This window comes from Nicotiana tabacum, chromosome 6, assembly GCF_000715075.1.
Source record: "Nicotiana tabacum cultivar K326 chromosome 6, ASM71507v2, whole genome shotgun sequence".
Classification (NCBI taxonomy): Eukaryota; Viridiplantae; Streptophyta; class Magnoliopsida; order Solanales; family Solanaceae; genus Nicotiana; species Nicotiana tabacum.
In genome coordinates, this window is record NC_134085.1 from 81,275,272 (window position 1) to 81,288,974 (window position 13,703).

Consider the following 13,703-nt stretch of genomic DNA (forward strand, 5'->3'; position numbering starts at 1 on the left):
AGTGCACACTTCCGAGATGATTTAGAAGACTTAGAGAGAAGAAGAGTTTCGTAACAGTCTATATACGGTCCAAATAATAACAAAGCAGTAAAAAGCGGCATTTAGCATATTAGGCTCAAACATGTAGAAATTAGATAATAAATAAAGCCAAGTATAACAGTTATTCTAAGCTCGAATTCTTGAACCCTGAACCAGAGATTCTGGGTTCCTATCCCTAGCAGAGTCGCCAAAGCTGTCACACCTCCTTTTTACCACCCGTAAATGGGGGGTATATAAGGGAATTTTTCCAATTAAAGTGACATTTTTCGAAATGGGATTATTTTATTTATTTTCAAAGTCGCCACTTGGAATAATTTATTTGGTGTCCCAAGTCACCGGTTTATATTAAATCCCAAATCGAGGAAATTTCAATTTTTATTTAAAGGTTTACAAACCAGAAATTCTAGATAAGGAATTCTATCAACCCGAGAGAAGGTGTTAGGCATTCCCGGGTTCCGTAGTTCGAGCACGGTCGCTTAACTATTAATATTGGCCTAATTATCTGAGTAATACATGTTTTGAACCTAATGTGCATTTTTAAACTTTATAACCGCTTTTAATTAATTTAACCGCTTTTAGAATTTATGAAATTATTTCTTGAACAAGTTACGATTGTCGTACACTTGCCGTTTTGGAACACACCGCAAATCACGCTACATGAAATGCACTCGCGATTCACGACATGTTTATATTATTAATGTTCGAAGTTATGGTCGGGTCACATGAAATGCAAACCCAAATGAGATTTACGTATCGTGACCATGCCACGGGAACCGTACCCATAGCCACGATGATTTATTAATTGCGCCTAAAGTATTTCTACGCATATTCATACATCGGCAACTTCATTTGGATTACTATGTAATATATGGTAGGAGTATTTGTTGGTGGAACGGTTTGATTAATGACTGAAGTTATATATACGCCCATGTGAATCAACAGGACTTTTCCTTAGCCTTATTCTTAAATTAAAAGTTGAAAGGAAGAATCAGAAATATAGAGGGATTTCAATTTACATCAAAAGCACAAGTATAATGAATATAGAATCCTCCAGCAAAGCAATATGGGAATGTATTACTTTGCTAACTATATCTACTGTATAGTGCTTGCCTGCGGACAAAAGGCAGAAATTAGGGCAATAAATGGTTCAATATCAAAGACAGCCAACACTACTTGTGTATGTATACGGGGTTATTTAACAGTTTTCATGAAGCCATGTCCAAGAATCTCCTACTTCTTCTTCTGCCATGAAAGCACTCAAGAAGAAATAGAAAAAATAAAAAATAAAAGAAATTTTCGGGAAAAAAAGAAAACAAAAGAAATGGCGTATACACCTTTCTTGTTGGCCTGTCTTTTTCCAAATATGAGCACTTTCCATTAATACCAGAAAACTTTTGTAAAGTACAACAAAAAAAAAACAAGATAAAGACTTTGATAAGGAATAACCAATAAAGTAAACAAATATGCTTGCTAGTACTAAATGAAAAGGTGAAGCATGATTAGCATTAAAGAGAAGATAATGAACCATCCATCTTAATACAAAATGACAAACAGACCTAAAGAACAATATTGGGTGGTTAATTAACACCTTTAATGGGAATATATCATTTCCCACTCGAAGTGCCACATACCTAATATTCGTTGGCCTTTAATTAAATAGACTGATAAAATTTGGTAAGGCACGTAACTTGGGCTTTATCGAGCTTTTAACAACATTGCTGCTTGTAATAATAGCCAATTTCATGTCTTTTTGTGCTCCTTTTTAGTTTAGGACAAAATGTTAATACAACACATCAAAGAGAAGAAGAAAGAATCCATGTCAATTTCATTTTAGTTCCCAGATACATAAAATTTTCCCACCAATAAACTACGCCAAATCATTCAATAAGCAAACAAACATATAATCAACATTTAGACAGATCTCGAGCAAGAAAGAGGAGTCCAATCATCAATAAATATACCAAAATACAACAGAGTTTTCTGAGTTTACCTCTTAACTAAAAAATGCTACATGAACAAATTCCGGTACGGGACAACAGCGAATCAGAACTCAGCTATAGCAATCGAGCAAATCAAGCAGTCAGAGAGTATTTCACAGCTCGATAAGTCTTTGAATTTCCAAAAAAAAATCAACATGGATGAATGGAAACTGAAATATCTTGGAATCTCTAGAAATAGGTTGGAAATGATGGAGGGGTGGCCGGCTAGGTCTTTTGAGTGTAGGAGAAGGAGGGGTCTGCTTTTCGTTGAAGAAAAGAGAGCTCTGGAGTGCTGTTTTTGCTCTCTTCTTCAAGGGGGATGTCCCGTTATTTTTTTTCTAGCTCTTCTGATGTTAGGTTTTAGGGATTTTAGGGAAAATGGGAAAAGGGAAGATTGAGTTGGGGTTTAAAAGTTATTTTAGGCCATTTTAGGAATTGGCCCAATTTTAAAAGAAACAAGACCAAAAATATATTCTTCATATTTTTATTTTCTTTTTTATTTCTTTTTTTCTTTTCTTTAATTAATTAAAGTCCTAAATTATATCCTAAATTAATCTAATCTATAAAATCAAAATAATTATCTATTTATAATATTTACAAAAATTAGTTAATCTTAAATTAATGAAAAGAAAAATACTAATCTAGCATTAAAAGCTAAAAAAATGAAAAATGAATGATATTTTTTGTGATTTTTATTTTAATAAAGTAATAATTAACAAATTATCCCTAAGATATGAACACAAAATCTAATATGCGATGCATGATATTTTTGATATTTTTGTGTCATTTTTCATGATTTTAACAAAATTAAACATGCACAAAAAATGCAAACAATTAATAAAAATCCTATAAAATTGAAAATAATGTGAAAAAATCTATTTTCTTTAATTTTGTAGAAGTATTTCTAATAGGGAAAAAAATCACATGCTCACAATGGGCATGCTTGACAACGACGTATAGATACTCGTCACCACATCTATGCGTCGTACACTACACTACCACATAGCAAATAAAGCACAATACCAATTCCCTCAAGTTAAGGTTATACCAAACACTTACCTCGAACTTCCACGGCCAACTCAAGCCTCAAACACCGGTTTTCCTTTAAAATTTGCCTCTAAATTACTTGTATCTAGTCCAAATTAATTTAACAACATCAATAAATGCTAAAGAATTCATATTCAATGCTTAATTATAGGTTTTCTATCATTTTTCCCAAAAAGTCAAAAATCGACCCCAGGTCCGCTTGGTCAAAACTCGAGGTTCGGACCAAAATTCGATCACCCATTCACCCACGAGCCCAAATATGCAATTAGTTTCGAAATCCGACCCCAAAACGAGGTCTAAATTCCAATTATTCAAAAAGCCCTGACTCTACCCAAATTCTCAATTTCTACCATAAAACCCTAGTTCTTTGGATGATGATTGATGAAATGCAATGGGAAATCGAAAGAAAAAGGTTTAGAATCATATACCAATGCTTTGGGGAAGAACTTATTCCTTGAAAATCGCCTCAATGCTCTCTAGTTTTAAAAATGTGGGCTAAATCCCGACATTGCTATTGTTTTAAGTGTTGGGCGACAGTGTTCATCTCGTTCGCGAGAACACTGCCGCGATCGCGAAGAGCTGCCAGAAGTGGAATTACACGATCGTGAGTTCCCCTACGCGTTCGCGAAAGGTAAGTCTCCCTGACCTTCGCGTTCGCGGACAACATTACGCGTTCGCGTAGAAGAAATGACAAGTCCCCAGCCCACCTCCATTTTACACTATGCGTTCGCGTGACACCGGTCGCGTTCGCGCTGAGCAACCCCCCAATGCTCCGCGTTCGCGACTGTGGCTTCGCGTTCGTGAAGAACAAATCCACACCAATCCCAATTTCCCTTTCGCGATCGCGATGCACAAAATGTCTGTGCACCTGAAGCAGTAAAACCTGAAACTTTTCTAAGTGTAAAAACCTTCCGAAACCTATCCGAAACTCACCCGAGCCCTCGGAACTCCAAACCAAACATGCATACTAACTCAAAAACATCATATGGACTTACTCATGCGATTAAATCGCCAAATTAACACCTTTAACAACGAATTTGGCATCAAAATTAAAGAAGAATCTCAAGAACTATTAAGTTCAAATTTTAACAACCGATGGTTCGGTTCACGTCATATCAAGTCCATTTCTTACCGAATTTTACAAGCTCAACCTAAATACAATATAAGACCTGTACCGGGCTCTGTAACCAAAATACGGGCCTGATACCATCAATTTCAAATACATTTAAATTTTCAAAAATTCTTAAAATTTCAGTTAAACAATTTTCTTCAAAAATTTATTTCTCGGGCTTGGGACTTCGGAATTCAATTCCAGGCATACGCCCAAGTCTCATATTTTTCTACGGACTCTCCGGGATCGTCAAATTATGGGTCCGGGTCCGTTTACCGGAAATATTGACCGAAGTCAATTTAAATTTAATTTTAAAGGCTAAATTAGCATTTTCATCAAATTTTCACATAAAAGCATCCTGGATATATGGTCGGATCACGCACGCAAATCGAGGTAAGATAAAAGGAGGCTTGTAAGGACTCGGAACACAGAATTTACTTGTAAATGAAGTGATGACCTTTTGGGTCATCACATCTATGTTGATATTTAGTAGTGCTCGTGTGCTCGTTGACACTAGGTTTTGGGATGGTTGTAGTAGAGTTTCAGTTATTTTTATCAGATAATTATGTTATTTCGGCTCTTGAGTTTATTAAACCATATTTTATTCAAATGTTTAGTTGTTATGTGATTGTTAGGTTGCCTAGCAAATGTGTCAGACGCCATTACTACAGCTTGGGATTTTGGGTCGTGACACTTAGAGTAGTAGACGCTCCTGGAGATGATATTGTGGGTTATGGTTTATGACAAACTTTATGTCTTACTTGAGGCTTCCGCTGTTTTTGAGAGACAAGAGGGGTTGTTCTGATGGTAAGCAATCCCCACTTCCAACCGAGAGGTTGTGAGTTCGAGTCTCCCCAAGAGCAAGATGGGAAGTTCTTGGAGGGAAGGATGCTGGGGGTCTATTTGGAAACAGTCTCTCTACCCTAGGGTAGGGGTAAGGTCTGCGTACACACTACCCTCCCCAAACCCCACTAAGTGGGATTATACTGGGTTGTTGTTGTTGTTGTTGTATGGATCTATTATGATTTGTGCGCTCTCTTAGTGCTTTGAATGGTAACGATTTACCTAGTGGGTAGTAGGTCGTTACGTTAGGTGGCTGAAGTCATGGCGAATGTATTTTACTAAATTATTGAGTTAGGTCTCTCCACAATAGTTGCTACAAAAAAAAAAAAATTGAACAAGTTTACCTCAATATTTTGCTAGTGTATTTAACTGATTGTGGTCTCGATTTTGCTGAGGTATTGCGCATAGTCCTTGATATGCACATCCCAACTCACATGAACAACAGTGTGTATTTACAAAGTCAATTAGTAAAATTTTGGTGGGGATGATTAGTTTAAAGACTAAATGACTAGATGAGTTTGATTAAGAAGTACTGAAACTACTTATTAAGCTATTCATGTGAGTGGTTGGAAAAATGCGGTTGGATGACTTAGAACACGAAATTGTCAATCTTTTTCCTTCTAAAAGTTCTAACCACCAAGAGGGTCTCTAACTTTTATTAAGAAATGCAACAGTGCACTACAACAAAAGAGGAAATGGATATTCATGTCGGAAGCAATCAATAACAACGAAGTGGTAATTAAAATAAAATTTCAAGTTATGCTACTCAAAATATTAAGGTACCGCGCCGATGGTAGTGAATTTCACAACGTTTTTCAATTGAATGGAACCAATTAAGTTGATAATTGGCAAGGCCAATGTCAAGAAATAATCCAAAGTAAAGAAAAATGATAAATTTATTCCAGTAATATCAATTACATCAAGATAAACACATATAATAGACTCCATAAGCTCGCAAGTTTATTCATTAATAGAGCAAACAAAACAAAAAAGCCAAGCCAATTAAGTTGATTCAATGCAATTTGAAACTTCTTCAAGGGTATATCTCAATTAGAGACCTTGTTCCTAAAGTGGGAGTTATTTTGTATTCATTGAAACCAGCATCAGTGAAGAGCCTTTCCCATTCCATTTTAGTTCTCTGTTTGGCAGCATAAAAACCATCATCACCATGTCCATATAATGCTGTCCTCGAACAAACTCATTTCTCACATTCGGATTTTCGAGCACTATGTCTATGATTATCACCTTCCCTCCTTCTTCCCTACTCGGAATAGAATCTTTGCATTTCTTCAGTATCTTCACACAGTCTTCGTCGCTCCAGTTATGCAGAATCCACTGCTCAACCATTAATATTTACGAGTAGATAATAAGATTTTAAAAGTCAGAGAAATTGTTAATTAGTTGACCATGAGTTGTCAATAATTTGTGCAGGGCAACATTGAATAAGAACATTTTACAAGGAACAGTACAAGAAGCATTTACATATCAATATTGTCGTGGAAATGATGTTGTGTTCTGTACTACCTGTAATTAAGGACGAGGAAATTTACCAAGAGATTGATCAAAGTACATATCTTGGAAATGAGTTTCGTTAAATTTCACTTAAATTCATGATAGAATTGATTTACCTGTAGATATCCTTTAGATGATCCGATGGTTTTACAACGAGATGCATATAATTTAAAAGAGTGATGCTTAAAAATAAGAGACACACAGTAACAAAAGTTGCTACACTTGTACCTTGAGTAAGATTGCATTAGCATTAGGAATCTTCTCAAACATGCTTCCTCCGACAAACTCCCCATTCCCACTTCCCTTGAAGTTTCCTACTACGCGAGGGAGATCAAGTACTGTGCACTTTATGGCAGGAAAAGCTTTGGCTATGGCAATTGCCACAGTGCCAGTGCCACCTCCAACATCCACCAACGACGTTAATCCCTCAAAAACATGTTTACACTCCGTAATAAGAACATTGGCAATCAATCTCGAGTCACTAGCCATTGACTCATTGTAACTATCACCTACTCTTGGTTCTTGCACATAGTAATCCCATAAAGATATCTTATTAGCAGTATGAAAAGCAGTAGAGGAATCATCTTGGAACCAATCACTTAAACAAGAACATGCTTTTAAAAGAACTGGATCATGGGTGAACAGAAAATATGTCCTCATACTCAAGGGGTCATTTTTCACAAGAAGCTGACTAGCTGGGGTAAGAGAGTAATGTTCATTTTCATGTTGGTTTAGGAAACCAGAATGAACTAAAAACCGCATTAAAATTGGTAAGAAGGAAACCTTGGAATGGTCGATGAGGGAAAGTTCAGCAGTGAGGTCAGAAAGAGAAATGGGCTTGCATTTTTTAGCCGAGGGTCTCCTGGAAACAGCCTCTCTACCCTTCGGGGTAGGGGTAAGGTCTGCGTACATATTACCCTCCCCACACCCCACTTGTGGGATTATACTGGGTCGTTGTTGTTGTTATTGTTGCTGCTGAAGAGCTTAAGAAGTTGAACATATGGTTCCAGGTTTGAGTTTGAGCTAGGAGAAGGTCAACGGATCCATTCTCATTCATTGACATTCTTAAGAGAATTTGTTTTGATTAGATTTGTGTGACGACCCGGCCAGTCGTCTCATGAGTTACCGCTTCATTTTCCCATTTCTGCTTCTTTATGCTTCGTTATCCGTATTTAATGTGATCGGGTTGATTAGTTTGAGTTCGGAGAGGATTTGGTAAGAAATGAGACACTTAATCTCTTTTAAGAAGGTTTAAGTTGGAAAAGTCAACCGGATGTTGACTTATGTGTTAGAGAGCTCGGATGTGAGTTCCGATGGTTTGGTTAACTTTGGGAGGTGATTTATGGCTTAGGAGCGTAATCGGAATTGGTTTTGAAGGTTCGGAGTAGAATTAGGCTTGAATTGGCGAAGTTGATATTTTGGCGATTTCCGGCTGATAGGTGAGATTTTGATATAAGAGTCGGAATAGAATTCCGAGAGTTTCAATAGCTTCGTTGTGTCATTTGAGATGTGTGTGAAAAATTTCAGGTCATTCGGACGTGGTTTGGTTGGGTTTCTGATCAAAAGAGTGTTTCGGAAGATTTTAGAAACTTAGGCTTGAATTCAATGAGTTTTGAATAATTTGATATTGTTTGAGGTGTTTTGATGATTGGAACAAGTTTGAATAAGGTATTGGGTCATGTTTGTACTTTTGGTTGAGGTCCCGGGGTCCTCAGGGTGATTTCGGATGGTTAACTATAAAGCCACAGAAAATTTTGCTTAGTAATTTAAGATTTCGTGGTACCAAGGTAGGCCAAATATTTTATCTTGCATGCAAATGAGGATTAAGGAGATTATGGATATCAATTGGATATGTTAATAAGTGTATAAGTCATAGTAGAAGTGAATTGGGGTCTAAGGAGAGTCCTAAGTCTAAGCCAAGTTGGAAAATTTCATAAGAGACGAAAGTTGCAAATGAGTGCGCACAAGACCTCACTTTGGACAATCATATCTATAAGGATTTGTGTGATGCACAACCTATCAAATAAAAGGACTTTGAGTCTAGTTTCCAACGCTTCAAACCGTTCGTCATTCGGGCATTCCTACCAAATTTTATGACCAAATTACCAAAAGCAGCGCAGAATTTTACACTATCGCGTTGCCCCATGCGGCGCGGCTGTGTAAATTATCAGAGCACCTTCAGTTTCGTTTCTAAACACATTTTTCATTATCATGCCGCCCCATGCGGCGCGTCTGTACAAAAATCGGGATTTTTGTTATAAAACGACCTCATTTCGTCAAATAGATTTAAAGGACCATTTCTTGAGCAAAAATCAGATACTTTTAGAGTGAGAGAGTGCCCTAGAGTGAGAAAGTATCCCTCATCAATTCTTCTACAACTCTTGATCAAATCTTAAAGGATTAACAAGGAAAACCACACTAGGCCTTCATCCTTGAGGTAAGATTTTATACCCTAACCTTTAATTTCGAATCTAGCTAAAGATGGTAATTATAAAGAATGTTTATGGGTATTGGAGTTGTTATCTTGCTTGCATGTGTTGTCAAAGGTTATAGAAACATTGTTGAGCTAAAGATGGTAAAGTATGGGTTGTAGGTTGATAAAATCCTCTATAAAAGGACCATAAAGATTTAACGCACATATGGTGTCTGATAAAATGCTCGAATGAGCTAGAATTATAAATATCTTCCTAATTTGTGTTCAATTATGTTATGTCTCGAAGTAGATTGGCATTGCTAGAATTTTTGGAACGTTGTAGTAACTTAAGAAAAAGCTCTTTGAGGTATGTATGGCTAACTTTAACTCTTGTAGAATCCCCTTGTTATGACGAGCATACGGTATGTGTACCTTGTATGAAAATATGTGTATTGATTGTCTTAGTTGATTTCCACACCACCGTGTTATATGTGATTGTGAAAAGTGATTTGATGTGTCTACCTTATTATGTGCTAAGCTTGTAAATGCTTGAGGATGACAATATGGGAGTATGTGTTAACGAATGAAAGAACGTTAATGTGTCCAAATGTGGGAATGTGTATAATGGCTAAAACCCTGCGTGGTAAGTAATGAAAGATGGTATTGTAAAATGACGTAAATGAGTTGAACGATTACGACAACACCTTGTACATGAATTACTGCTTGGTGACATCTATGGTGTCTTGGGCCCAAATGTATGAATTGTTGATATGAACTTGTGCTTCCTTGAAATGAGGATTCTTGTGATTAATATGCTTTGAACGTTGTTGGTTAAGTCTCGCGATATAATGGTGTAAGTAAATGGCAACAAACCAAGTGTGTGTGTGTGTGAATGTGTGAATGTGTGAATGTGGTAAGAACTGTGTAACAAATGATGGAAAGAAATCGTAGTTGATGCAATTGAAACAACTGTGGTAATATCATACGTGACTTGTCGCGGACAATTATCGTTGTGACTTAAATTATATACGGGCTGTTGCATATGATGGAAATGGTATTGATGTTATGAAAATTCTTTGTGAATTATTGTTGTTGTCATGTGAAATTTGATTGTCCGGTGGGATCGGGTTGCGCGCCGCAACACGAAGTTATAAGGTGTGGGTTGTGGTGATAAGGGTGGCCGAGGTAATAAGGGTGGACGAGGTAATAAGGGTGGAAAATTGATCGAAATCACTATTGAAATAAAAATATGTGAAAGTTGTGAAACCATTGATGTGATGAAATAATGTTGAAAGGCGAAAATGAGAGATTGTGGAACTCGTTTGGCTTTGGTTGTTCCTTTCATGTGCATTGGATTGTTGATTCTATTACTGTTTGTTACCTATATATTTCTTGATTTTACTTGGGGTAAAGTTTGTTCATACATACCAGTACAATTCAAATGTACTGACGTCCCTTTTGCCGGGGGCGCTACATTCGTGTTATGATTATAGGTGGTTCTATAGCAGGTACTCCAGTCCACCAACAGTAGCACTCCTTCACTTTCCGTCAGCTGTATTGGTGAGCCCCTTTTTCCTCTCGAGGCCCTGCGTGGCTCATGCCGCTTTTCCTCCCGGAAATATTATTTTGGTATTTGCGTAAGGTATAGCCGGAGCCTTAATACCGGCAAGTATTGTAACATTCTTTTGTATCCCTAGAGGCTCCGTAGATAGGAAATGTGGGTTATGTACTTATGTATTTTGTATTTGGGCAGTGTAACATGTAAATCACGCTAAGTAACTATGTATGTTATGTAAATCTCGTAAGAATGTGTTCAAATTTACAAATGGCTATTTCACTTGGTTGACGGATAAAGGAAAACGCGGGGTAACACGTGGGATAGGAAAGGCACCCAGGTCCGCTTGACTGGGGCTACCCGGTCGAGCGCCGGTCGTGCCCCTCGGATTTTGGGGCGTGACAAACTTGGTATCAAAGCCTAATGTTTTAAAGTGTCCTAGGATGTCTTGGAGCCGTGTCTAGTAGTGTCCTTCTTATCGGTGTGTTGTCGACCACATCTATAAGTTGGAGGCTACATGGATCTTCAACACTCCAGATCGTGCGATAAAGCTTTACTATAAGATTGTCTTATAACTCGTGCGTTGAGATTCAAGGTAAGTTTAGACGCTCTTTCGTCTATTTCAAGTAATGTTGTCATACAAAATGACCAGTGGGCAAAGGCCTGAATATTAAGGAGATGGCATATGTGTTATGTTGAACGAATGGTACAAATATATGAGGTACGTACATAGTACCAGAAGCATACTTTATTCGAGAAAGTGTTAAAAATGATTGTAACCTCCAAAGAAACATTGAATTGATAAGTGCTATATAAGCTTGAATAGCACAGGTGGGTAGTGTGAGAAGTATGTAAATGATCCTAAGGTGTGAAAGAAAACTGGTTATATAAGCACGTGATATATGGGAAACATGACCAGGAGATTGATGATGACAGTGCAAGTCTCTCCTAGGAGACAAGAAGTTATGAAATAAGAGTCAATTGTACCCATAATGAGAAGACCCTTATGCTACGAATGTTATAAGAACCCCATAAGTGTATGAATTTTTGTTACACTCCTAAAAGATATTGGTATGAGGAATTGGAATCTCAAGCTCGTGTGGTTGAATAAGAGCAAAGGACTTATGAGGTTAATACCATTGTGACTTAAATCTTCCTAATACTCGAACATATATGTGAGGGATAGAGAAATGAAACATATGTCCATGAAGTTGCTAAATTCAAGACTTATGTCAAAATCCGGGACATTCGCCCTATGTGGGGGAGGAAGGGTCATAACCAGGCCAATTAAATACAATGAAACAAGAGTAAGACCATGTAGCTTTGATGTTTGAATATTTTTGTTGAAGATAGGCGTAGTCTAGAAAGGTGATAATGGATAATGTGATTATCTGAAAGGATATGCTAATGATAGACCACTAGTACCTCCAAAAAGGTGGAAGGTTAAGGAAGGTAAATTCTTCATACATGGCAATGTGAATGATAGGGTCAACGATCCTAGAAACTAAGAGTAGGTTTGTAAAGGGGTTCTATACTTGTTAGAGGGCTTGGGACAATGCATCCCAAGGAAGTACTATAGATCAAAGGTGAAAGTTTTGCGAGTTTTTAGAATGGGTTAATTATGGAATTGCGATTCAACTAAAGTTCCAAGATGTTAAGAAAGGTGGAACGAGTGGGAGAAATAAATGTGATGCTATAATAACCCAAGAGAGTATTTGGGCTTGATGGAAACCTTACAAGCAAATAAGTGTTAAGTGATATGTGGATGAACACATTTTCCCACGAATATCCTAACAAGAATTAAGAGGTGAGCAGGTTAAAAAAATTAAGGAAAAAGACCATGTAACATGTGGAAGAGTGCGTGGCTATTCACTAGCTAGGAATAATGAGGCGAGAAGAAATAAGAAGAAAATCTATAAATTGAGATGTCCATGGTTATCGCAAAACAGTTCATATCAGAATGGTGGACTCGCCTGGAGCACAAGTGTTAATAGAAAGTATAAAGGACTAACTGTAATGCTATCGATTTGGGTGACATTGAATGGTAACTAAAGGAGCTAGAGATAGTTCATGTCTACATATAATGGAAAGTAAGACTACTGGTGCTGAAGTTGCGATATGATAAACTCATTAAACCAGGCACAATGTTATTACGAGTTCACGGGAGGTAGACAAGTGTGTGGCAAAATAAGGCTATCAATTATGCACTATGAGCAAAATAGAATGGGAATGAATATTCCATTTAGAAAGAAAAGAGGGTACCAATATATTGTTCGGGCCAGTGGCGCTTTCTGAATTGAATATGTACGAAGGGTGTTGATATGGGTTTTGGGTGGTGTTGAACAGTAAAGAGAGGTCACGAGAATGTTTCCAAGGGAAAGTGGAGTGGTTTCTTAAATCCTATAAGGCACACAAGGAGGAAAGAGGTTGACCAGGAAAGGTCTAAGCACAATGTTACATTACACTTGATACAATGTCATGCATGTTAATGATATTAAGGTGTGTGCGCAGGCTAGGAGATGTTATTCCTTTGAAATAGAAAGTTCTATAAGAAAACTCATCCAGTAATGTCTTTTGTTGAGAATTTGGAAGAGCAAGTTGCAAGAGAAATGTGATATAAATGGTTCACTATTGATGGAACATGGCCAGGTGATCACTTATGCCTCTAGGCAACCCAAGAATCATGGAAAGAACTATCCGGCACATGGTTTAGAACTTGTGGCGGTAGTTTTTGTATAAATATTTGGCGACATTATGTGTATGGGGTCCACGTTGATGTATTTATGAACCACAAGAGCCTTCAATATATTTTTAAACAAAAGGAGTTGAATCTGGGACATAGAGGATGGCTCGGGCTACTCAAGGACTATGATATTGAGATTCTCTATCACTCGGGAAAGGCCAATGTTGTGGCGGATGATCTTAGACGGAAATTTATGGGTAGCTAGCTCACTTGGAGATATATCAAAGGCCGTTGGCCAGGGAAGTTCACCAGTTGGCTAGTCTAGGAGTTTGTCTTGCGGACTCTAGTGAAGGGAGAGTAATTGTGTAGAATAAGGCTGAATCGTCGCTTGTAGCGGAGGTCAAAGAAAAGCAATACAACGATCCATTATTGGTACAGCTGAAGGAGGTAATTTATAAACACAATATCACATCTTTTCTTTTGGCATTGATGATGGTACCCTACGGTGCCAAGAGCGCCTA

General features: G+C 37.4%; 1 long non-coding RNA gene and 1 pseudogene across 1 annotated transcript; both read right to left on the bottom strand.

Moving 5' to 3' along the window:
• Positions 1 to 970: 970 nt before the first annotated feature.
• Positions 971 to 2,475, bottom strand: LOC107813658 (uncharacterized). The gene is made up of 2 exons (XR_001654407.2): positions 2,030 to 2,475; positions 971 to 1,149 (listed from the first exon to the last, which is right to left on the bottom strand). It is a non-coding gene; the product is annotated as an uncharacterized LOC107813658 (long non-coding RNA).
• A 3,404-nt stretch (positions 2,476 to 5,879) lies between these two features.
• Positions 5,880 to 7,473, bottom strand: LOC107813649 (myricetin 7/4'-O-methyltransferase 2-like; annotated as a pseudogene).
• Positions 7,474 to 13,703: the final 6,230 nt, after the last annotated feature.